The sequence below is a fragment of the Garra rufa genome, chromosome 8 (genome assembly GCF_049309525.1).
Source record: "Garra rufa chromosome 8, GarRuf1.0, whole genome shotgun sequence".
NCBI lineage: Eukaryota > Metazoa > Chordata > Actinopteri > Cypriniformes > Cyprinidae > Garra > Garra rufa.
Genome location: NC_133368.1, coordinates 27,436,689 through 27,447,098, shown reverse-complemented (window position 1 = coordinate 27,447,098; position 10,410 = coordinate 27,436,689). Strand labels below are relative to the sequence as shown.

General features: G+C 45.2%; 1 pseudogene; it reads right to left on the bottom strand.

The window, feature by feature from the left end:
• Positions 1 to 6,806: 6,806 nt before the first annotated feature.
• Positions 6,807 to 10,410, bottom strand: LOC141340134 (uncharacterized; annotated as a pseudogene).

The window sequence follows — 10,410 nt, the reverse complement described above, 5'->3', positions numbered from 1 at the left end:
AAGGGGCTCTAGCCTGCGTGATCGTGTTTAATACTCCTTTTGGGAGTTCATCATATATTCGCTGGTGGCCCAGACATGAAGGGACCACAGCTCTGGGTGAGGGTGCCAAATCGAGCCGCTGGCCTGAGAGAGAAGGTCTCTCCTCACTGGTATCGGCCACGGGGCGGTGCTCGTCAGCTGCATCAGCGCTGGGAACCAGGGTTGGTTTTCCCAAAACGGCGCTATCAGCAGTATTGAACATCCTTTTTCCCTGACCCTCTCTATCACCTGAGGTAGGAGAGAGACGGGGGGAAAAGCATAGAGATGACGGCGGGGCCATTCGTGGGCCAGCGCGTCTCTGCTTTTTGAGTAAAATTCCTGACAGTGAGCGTTGTTCGGAGACGCAAAAAGGTCTACTTCCGCTTTGCCGAATTTTTTCCACAGTAGTTGTACTGTCTGTGGGTGTAGAGACCATTCGCCTGCTGGAACATTGTTCCTGGACAGTCTGTCTGGTCCTATGTTCAGAAGCCCCGGCACATGCGCTGCTTTCAGCGAGCGCAGGTTGCGCTGAGCCCATATCAGGAGGCGTTCTGCCAGTCTGTATAGGTTTTTGGACCTGAGACCGCCCTGGCGATTTATATAGGAAACCACTGACATGTTGTCCGAGCGGACTAGTACATGGTTTCCTTTTATTTGGGGACAGAAGCGCGTCAGCGCGTTCCGTACTGCCAGCATTTCGAGGCAGTTGATATGTAGGAGCTTTTCCCGTTCTGACCACTGGCCAAAAGACGGTCTGCCCTCGAGCAGAGCCCCCCATCCCGAGGTTGACGCGTCCGTAGACACCACTTTTACTCTCGAGAAAGTCCCCAGGCTTACACCTGACTGGTACCAGTCGACTGCTTTCCACGGCTTCAGGGCTGTGACACATTTCTGATTGACCGTGATACGAAGCCGAACGGGCGCCCACGCTTGACGCGGGACGCGCGCTTTCAGCCAGAACTGCAGTGGACGCATACGCAGCAGACCCAGCTGCAGAACTGATGACGCTGAGGCCATGAGACCCAGCATTTTCTGAAATTGTTTGAGCGGGACAGACGCGCCGCAGCGGAACGAGCCCGCTGTGCGCTGAATGTCTGTTGCGCGCTGTGGTGACAGCCGCGCTATCATTGACAGCGAGTCCAATTCTGTGCCCAGGAAGGAAGTTTTCTGACTGGGGGACAGTGAGCTCTTCGTCCAATTGACTGTTAGACCCAAATCCTCGAGGTGATCGAGTAACATGGTCGTATGCTGTACAAGCACTGAGCGAGACTGCGCTAGAATCAGCCAATCGTCCAAATAGTTCAGTATGCGCACGCCTTTCAGTCTGAGAGGAACGAGCGCTGCGTCCATGCACTTTGTAAATGTACGGGGTGCCTGGGACAAACCGAACGGCAGGACTGTGTACTGATATGCCTGGCCCTCGAAGGCGAATCTCAAAAATCGCCTGTGACGTGACGCTATCTGTATTTGAAAATACGCGTCTTTCAGATCCACTGACACGAACCAGTCTCCTTGGCGAACTTGCGCGAGGATTTTTCTGGTCGTGAGCATCCTGAACCGACGCTTCACCAGCGCTTTGTTCAGTTGCCTTAGATCTAATATGGGTCTGTGACCCCCGTCTTTTTTCGGTACCAGGAAATATCTGCTGTACAACCCTCCTTCGCTTTGAGTTTGAGAGAGGGGCTCTATGACCCCTTTGCTCAATAGTTTCGTCACTTCGGCTCGAAGCAGGTGTGCTGCTTCTGTCTGCATTGTGGTTTCGACGCGCGCTGTATAGCGGCGCGGGCGTCAGTGAAACTGTAGCGAATATCCTCCTTTTATAATGTCCAGCACCCATTTCGAAACCCCTGGAAGCTTTTCCCATGCGTTTGCATGAATAGCTAGAGGTTGAATACGAAACGCGCTCCGTTCTATCCGTAACGGAGTGGTTTCGGAGTGCTGTGGCACCAGAGACGTGCTCGTGACATTCGAGGCGTGGGGCACGCTGATAGCGGGAACTATTATGTCTGTGTGTGGATGTGGTCGTGTGGCAACAGGCACATTTAACACACTGCAAACACCGTTCGCCTGCATGCACGTTAGTTTCGCTTTTACGGAAACCTTTTGACGTGCGTGATGTGATGTCTGTGGGCACTGTGAAGTGGGCACGTCTATCACATGTGGAGCGCAATCGATCTGAGCCGATTTTATGTGCGCAGGGTCTGTATGACATGTTGTGCTTGTGTGTAGAAATGGGCACTGAGTGGGCATTTTGACTACACTTGAAACACCATCGGCCGTGGCCGGTTGTGAAGCGCAATCGATACGAGTCGATTTTATGCGCGCTTGACCTGTGAGACAGGGTGTGCTTGTGTGTAGAAATGGGCACTGAGGTGTGGGCATTCTGACACGTGAAACACCATCGGCCGTGGCCGGGACACCAGAAAATACACTCTTTTTTGGATTTATCTGGGTAGCCGTGAAAACGGCTTTTGAGTACAGGCAAACGGGCGACAGAGCCGGTTTGTTGGCTGCAAAATACACTGGGACAGTCACATTTCTTGGAACTGAACGAGCAAATATCTTTGGTGGGGGTCCGGCGACAGCGGGACTCGTGCACCGTCTTTTTCCTAGCTTTGCTAGGACAGCTTCGGAGGTTCCGGCTTTAGCTCAATTCTGGGTCTCGAGCCGCGCCCAACGGGACGGCGGCCAGAAGAGCGAGAACGCGGTCTCGCGCCCTGCATTCGGTGACGCTGCGAAGCTGCTGCGGCGGGCTGAGGCTGAGGCTGGGTTCGTGAGTTCTGCGCGGGCGGTCTTCCACGGCCGGCAGCAGAACTAGAACGCTTCGGCAGAAAGTGCCTCATCGCCTGAGACGCTTTCTGTACCTCTGCGAATCTCTCTGCAAAATTCTTTACCGAAGATCCGAACAAGCCAGCAGGTGAGAGTGGGGCGTCGAGGAACGCGGTGCGTTCGGACTCGGCCATTTCTGACAGCGTCAGCCACAGATGCCTCTCGGTTGTCGTAAGCGCGGCCATGTTACGTCCCATGGCTTGTGCTGCGGACTTTGTAGCGCGGAGAGCGAGGTCCGTGGCGCTTCTTAGGTCCGGCACACAGATCGCTTCAGAGCCTTCCTCATCCAGCTTTCGGAGGAGGTCAGCCTGGAAAATCTGCAGCGTGGCCATAGTGTGCAACGCTGACGCGGCCTGCCCAGCGGCGGTGTACGCGCGGCGGAGCAGGCTTGACGTTTGGCGACAGGCTTTTGAGGGCAGCGCCGACTTGGCACGCCGTCCAGCGGAGGGCGGGCACAAGTGGGCTGCAATCGCCTCCTCGACCGGCGGCATTGAGAGGTACCCTCTCTTCTCGGCGCCGTCTACAGCAGAGAACGCAAGAGAAGAGGAAGGGCGCACTCTCGTAGAGTGGGGGGCGCTCCAGGACTTAGCCAGTTCTTCATGTAGCTCAGGAAGAAAAGGCGCCGGTTTCGATGCGCTTGAAGCGCGCTCCCCTTTTGGCAGGAAACAGCCGTCCAACCGGTTGTGAGCGGGCTGCTCTGGTGAGGACCACTCGAGGCCAAGGCTCGCCGTGGCCTGTGTGAGGATCCTCATCAATTCTGCCTCAATTGATGCTCTCGTACCTGACGGGGCGTGCGCGGGGGGAGCGAGGTCCGCAGAGCTCTCCCAGTCCTCACTGCACGACGCCAGAATAGAGCAGGAATCCTCCTCCTCCTCCATGACAGTCCCTTCGTCAGCAGCGTCGAAGCAAACGGCGGCAGACCGCGGCCATTTAACCTCCGAGACGGGGGGTGACGAGATCGGTGAAGCTGGCGGGCGAACCGGCGAGCTTTGTCGACTGAGGGGGAGTTCCGGAGCCCGCTGGGCACGGCGCTTTTTACGGCGCGACACCGCGGCGGGCGGGGGAGCAGGTTCAGCGAAGGATGCCACGCGAGTCCTCAGAGTCGCTAATGGCAGTAGTTCGCACTGATGGCAGCAGCCCTCAGCGAGCGCGTTCACCGCGTGCTCCTCACCCAGGCAGGAAACGCAGATATCGTGGCGGTCCCCGTCACTGAGTGTGGCTCGACATGAGCCGCAAGAAGACATCTTTAGAAAGACGCTTTTGCTCTTTTGTGAGAAGTGTGTATTGCAGCGGCAACACACACTTATTTAATAAAAGGATATTAGCGCCGGAAAGCGCAGCAGGAAGGCACGGAAGGCGGCGTGGCCAGCAGCTTCAGTGGCTCGTCCCGCTGAGATGCTTGCAGTCAAACGGCGGCTTCTATCCGGCTCCAGCGATGCGTGTGCTTCGCGTGAAGGATGAAAAATCAGATAATAGCTGCCTATGAGCGATATTTATAGGCCTAGACCACGCCCTTTTAGGCGGGAAGCTACGAAAAGGGCGCGAAGCGACGCAAAGGGCGCGAAATGCCCCCATTGGATCTGGCGTCGCGTCAGGCCTCGCTCTAATAGGCTGCTGCAGTTGCCGCAGAGCAGCCAATAGGCGCGCAAGCTGTTTCGCCTATGTCTGTATGCTGCTGCAACGCGCTTTACATTATTTCAAAATTAAGGATAATTTTTGGCTTCAATATCTCGCAGAAAAGGATTTTCCCCTAGCGTAAGATACTTCTTACGCAGTACTCGTTCCCTCTAGTAAGAGAACCGTAGAATTTCAGCACTCCTAAAGCGCCCCCTCGTGACAGGGAATGCATTTGCGAATATTCAGCTGTTTAGTAAGATTATCACCAATTTTGGCCCATGTTTTTGTGCAGCAAACACATAAGACTTGTAAATGTAAAAGTTATGTGCTTTCTAAAAATCTAAACAATTAAGACAGTAATATTTATGTTTTAAATAAATTATACTTGATATATCAATTTTAAAGGTATAAAGGCTGAAATGCCATTGTATAAGATGTTTTGTTTTTGTGAAAATCTGAATTATAAATCATGTAATTTAATGGCTTAATGTTACTGTACATTGTTCAACCCCACTACGGCGTTCATTTTACTTGTGCAGCTCTTAAAAAGGGTCATAAATTGCCTTAAATTGATATTTAAAAATTCTGCAGATACACTGTTAATAGTGAAAAAAATACCTTGATATTTGTTAATAGGAAATCAGATAGGAGTCTAAATGTCAATCAAAAATATTTTCAATGTTTAAAAAATTGTCTTTTTTCATTTGGGCCATTTAAATTTTATTATTAATTTTATAGTGTCTTTTTGACTACCTTTTAGTACTTTTAGGCTGGAATGTGAAATGTATTTGTGAAAATCCTTCAAGTTTTAGAAAGTTTTCAAGTTTTAGAATTTTAGTTTATCATATTTTTTTACAGTCATTTTATAGCAGTCATTAATGTGTTACCATAGACATTGCCCTACTCCACTCATACAGTATTACTTTTATTTGTGCAGGTCTTAAAAAGCCTTTAAATTTTATTTTTAAAATACTACATATAATATTAATTATATATTTTAAATTATACAATTTGAATACTGAATGTTGACTATTTATATGGGGCAATGTTATATGCAATCTAGAGACAGTTGTGTTTTAATAGCACAATAACATCTGATTTAAAATTTAGAACTCATGTATGTGAATATGTAATTTACCACAGTGCTGGAAAATCTTGAAAATGCACCTTGAAAGTGCTTGAATTTTACTTTGGAAATGGTGTAAGAACCCTGGAAAGCAAATCAGGATGTTCACCTCATATTTCCACTTCAGTTCAGAGAGCTCAAATTGATAAAGGACTAAACATTCAGTCTTCAAGGTCTTCTACAATTTTTCATGGGCACAAAACAGCTTGATATCTCTCCAAATGAAAGTGGTCTAAAGACTCAACTGAATATAACTTTGCTACTGTACACAAGTCATCAACTTTAAGTACATCCACTCTGACTTTCAAAGAATGAATTTTATGAACTCCAAGAAAGATTTCTGAGGAAATCAGTCTTTGAAACAAAGTCCAGGATAAAGAGATTTCCAAAAACTTCTAAAGCTCCCTCATACATGCTCTACTAGTCCTAATGTTATCCCCGTTTTAGCCCACCCCATTACGGAAGGTGTTTCAGCGAACACATCTTAAAAACATGAACTGAAATTAATTTGCATAAACACATGGGCCAAAATACCTTCTAACTATTGTACAGATCTGATCAGCACGTTCAGAAATAGTCTGTGGTTGAGATTATCAGAAGTTTCAGTAGTAACTCCAAATATGAGTTTATGTAGGCTTACAGTTTTTCTCAGTCACTTTGGTTCTTTTGGCATAGTCTTAACATTCTTTAAACTGTAACTGTTTGCTGGAACATCAGAACAATATTGTATGTCTCCAAGTAAGCAAAACATTCATGCTTATTGTGTCAGAAACTTGGCAAATGCCACCAAAATAAAAAGTGTTTTTGTCATAATTTAAGCCACACTAGTCAAAATGTTTAGATGTTATTTCACCATAGAAATATGTTATATGCAAATCTAATTTTGTTATAATGAAATTTTTTTCAAAAAGTTTTTTAAAAATCCAACAATTTGTAGAAAAATTTCAGTGACAATTAACTTATCAATTTTGATCAACATGTGCAGTTATTGTGCAAATTGTAGACAGTTGCACTCTTTTGCACATGCGCCAAAACATGCAATTTGCTTAAATCAGTAAGAAATTCAAATCTGATGTGTACAAGAAACTAACTTCAGACATCTGAACTTATTGTTTTGAGGAAAAAAAACCTCTCATTCTCAGAACTGAGCCAAAGCAATTGAGAAAAACTTTAAAGTGCTAAACTTTAAAAGATGTGAAATGATTAACAGCAGAAGTCAAATACCAGTCTGGAGTTTTGTCAGATTGTGAAACATGATGGCCAGGTTTGGCTGCTTCGTCAATTCAATGTTTTCCAGTTTAAGGGTTTTTAAATGAATGAGCTGATTGATTACAGCCAAGTCTCCAATATTGTCTGAGAACTTTGACACAAATTCCAGATTGACGACGGATCTGACATATTTTCCAATGAATTCATTTCCACAGTTCATATATGCTCCATTTATCTTAAGCGTGACTATAGATGTTAAGAGCAAACTGTTGCAGTCCTCAACAGTTACATATTTACTTTTGATTTGTAAGTTTAGACCCTGACCCAGTGTAGCATTGTTCCCAATCACAAGCTGCATTGGTCTCAGGCCTGAACGTCAGGTGGAAAGTTCAGATCTGCCAGCAGAAGTGAGCTAAGGTTAATCAGATGTCCAAATGATGCCGGTTCGATAAAGATGATAGGATTTCCTTGGAGATCTAAGACAAACAGTCCATACAAACCACTAAACGTGTGTTGGTAAATGTAAGTTAACTTGTTCATACAGAGATTTAGCTCTTTTAACTTGTGTAATGTAGTGAATTTTACAGGAGACTCAACTCATTTTAACTTGGCCCACCTAGGGACGCCAATTATGTAGTGAGTTCTGCTTTCACCCACTAGGAAGGCGAAATAGTGTAGTGATGGGTACTCGTATCACCGATGACGTTATGATTCTTGGATCACATGTCACTTAATGTGCGGTTATGAGTACATCACATAAGAAAGATTGGTGGGATATCTAACTTGTAGAACCTCTCACTGTATTATCAACACAAGGAAGACACAAGTGTAATAAAATAAATTTATTAACAAATGATAGACAAGAGTAATCAACTATTAAATGAATACAATAAATGCAAAAGGAATAAAGTGCATAAGATGCATAAAATGAGATTCAGTTGGGTGTTGCTATGTCATAGCTATGTTATCTTATGGAAAGATAAACTGTTGCTACTCTGAAACAAATAAGGTAAAGAACCTTAGTATGCATCAAACAAACAAATGAGCTATTATTTGTTATCAACTGCAATCAGCTGTACAATATCTAATGTAAATTAGAAAGATCATATACTGATAATACACAACAATGCCAAGGTCTCTGGAAGAGGATTGGAAGTGATATTTACGTTCTCTGTGGTTGATTGAGCAGTCCGGTGGTGGTGAATTCTTCCACTGGTTGTGCTGGGAGCAGTCAGTGGGAAAAGGAGCAGGAATCCGTTTCGACAGCCTTGAGCATGAAGCGCTGTAGGATGCTGATCTCCTGGAGCACCAAAGGGTCCTAAGATCTGGAACACGCAGATGTGGCCCTGGTGTAGGTGCTGAAGGCCCTTAGCTTGGAACACGCAAGCAAAGGTACCTGAAGTGAAGGTTTGCTCGCTGGAGCTTAGCCTTGGTTGGAATGTCTGTTTGTCTTCTGCCTCTCTGGGCTAGAGACTCAGAACTTGGTCAATCCGCTTTGTCTCTCTCAGGTGGAGACTCAGGACATGCTGCATCTGTTGTTGTCTCATTGGACGAAGACTCTGAACGCGGAATATCTCTTTCCTCACAGGCTGGAGGCTCAGAACGTGGTCGTATCTGTTGCTGCCTCAAAGCTGGAGACTCGAAACTTGGAATGTTGGTTTCTGTCTTTCTAAACAGTAGACTCAGAGAGTTGGTGTTTCTGCTATTGTCTCACCCTTGTGGGCTCAGACTCAGAACTTTGTTAGTGCTCTGTTAGTGTCTCACCCTGCCGGGACTCAGACTCAGTACTTAGTTATCTGTTGCTGCCTTCCCTGTAATGGGCCGCAGACTCAGAACAAGGAGTGTCTTTTGGAGAGGTACCTTTATACCTTTCCGATGAGGAGGAGATTGCAATTTGGTGCTTCTCCATTTCCATGCTGTGATTGGCTGGTTCCATCAGAGCGGGGGACTTGGGGTAGCCCACCCTTCTTTTCTCTTGTGGAAGTCATTTGCATAGTCCAAACACAAAGTTAAAAAAGGTGTCAATAATGTTTTACTGGTGCATTTCTCACTTTCCAAAACACAATCAGAAAACATTTGGTCATGTAATGAACACATTAAGTCCAAACATGATGGGAAAAGATTGAACTGTCATTCATGTATTCATTTGTCCATTAACAGCTGAGTTTGTGTAAGATGTTGCACTACACATCGCTGTCAGTGAGAATACTTATTTCTCTGAATAAGTATAAGATGTGTGTGTTATGGTTCGCATCAGTTCAAGGTTTGAAAACATAGTTATGAATGGATTTGTATGGATCTTTGTGATCTCTCTTTGTTTCACCCATTGCTGCTGCGTCTGGAGATCCTAAGGAATTTTTATGACCGTCACAGGACCAAACCTTAGAAAACAGTCTCAAGGTGGGTGAAGGGCAGAAACTGCGTCTTGACCAATAGGAAGTTCTGTCCTTCCCGGGTTTTTGTCCCAAAGGTCTCTTCTTGCCCTCTAAGAGGTGTCTGACAGTTGTCCTGGCATCCTTATCTGATGGCGTTGGACAGTTTGCTTATGTTAGTCCACCAAGATCCAATCAAAATGTAGCAAACCTTTGTCCACTATTGTGGCCAGGGAGGGGCCCTTGCCATAAACTGGCCCTGGAATGCGCGGTCCACTACAGTAATCCAACAAAAGCAAAGTCTTCTATGTTAGAAATGTTACATATGGGTAATTCCAGAATTTCAAGATCTGCAAAACATAAAAATTGTTGGGAAACTATCTTATCTATCTTACTTGACATCAGTATCATAATAGAAAGACGTTTGAGTCTCTGTGGAAATGAAGCACAAAGAGATAGGAAATCATTTGGTCTGAGCAGATGCTTATTTATGTTAACAATAGTGAGGTTTCTGAAAATCTGAAAGAATGAATATACATCTAACACCTCTACAACCTTACATGCAAACACACTACTTTTGAGGTTAATTGCCTTAATATCTTCACAGCCATGTGAGATATTAGTAGGAGTTGGTGGCAAGATAATCTCATAACAAACGTCTAAAGACTCAACTGAATATAACTTTGCTGCTGTACACAAGTCATCAGCGTTAAGTACATCCATTTTGACTGTCAATGAATGAATTTTATGAACTCCAATTTAAGAAAGATCTCTGAGGAAATCATTGGTTGAAACAAAGACCAAGATATAAAGATTTCACAAAACTTCTAAAGCTCCCTCATCTGCATGCTCTACTAGCCCTAGATTCAAATGTACCTCTTCAGTATCAAACACAGTAGATATGTAACCATCAGAGATGTTAAACACTGAGCAGTCTGGATACTGAAGTCTATTTAGATCATATTCCTCTAGCTTAAATAACTTCAGTGATTTTGCTTTTGCCAGTCGACACAGGACCTCAGATATATCCTTCAAACATGGACTGACTATTTTTAATTCTTGCAACTGAGGAATCATTTCAAAAACATTTGGTGCCAGTGATGATAAACTATACCCTGAAAGAGACAAATGGTTAAGTGAGGGAAGACGACTGAAATTGAAGATTCCTGAAGACAAGAAAGACAATGTTACTGAAGTTACATTGGTCAATCCATTAAAAGCCTCCGGAGGGATCTCTGA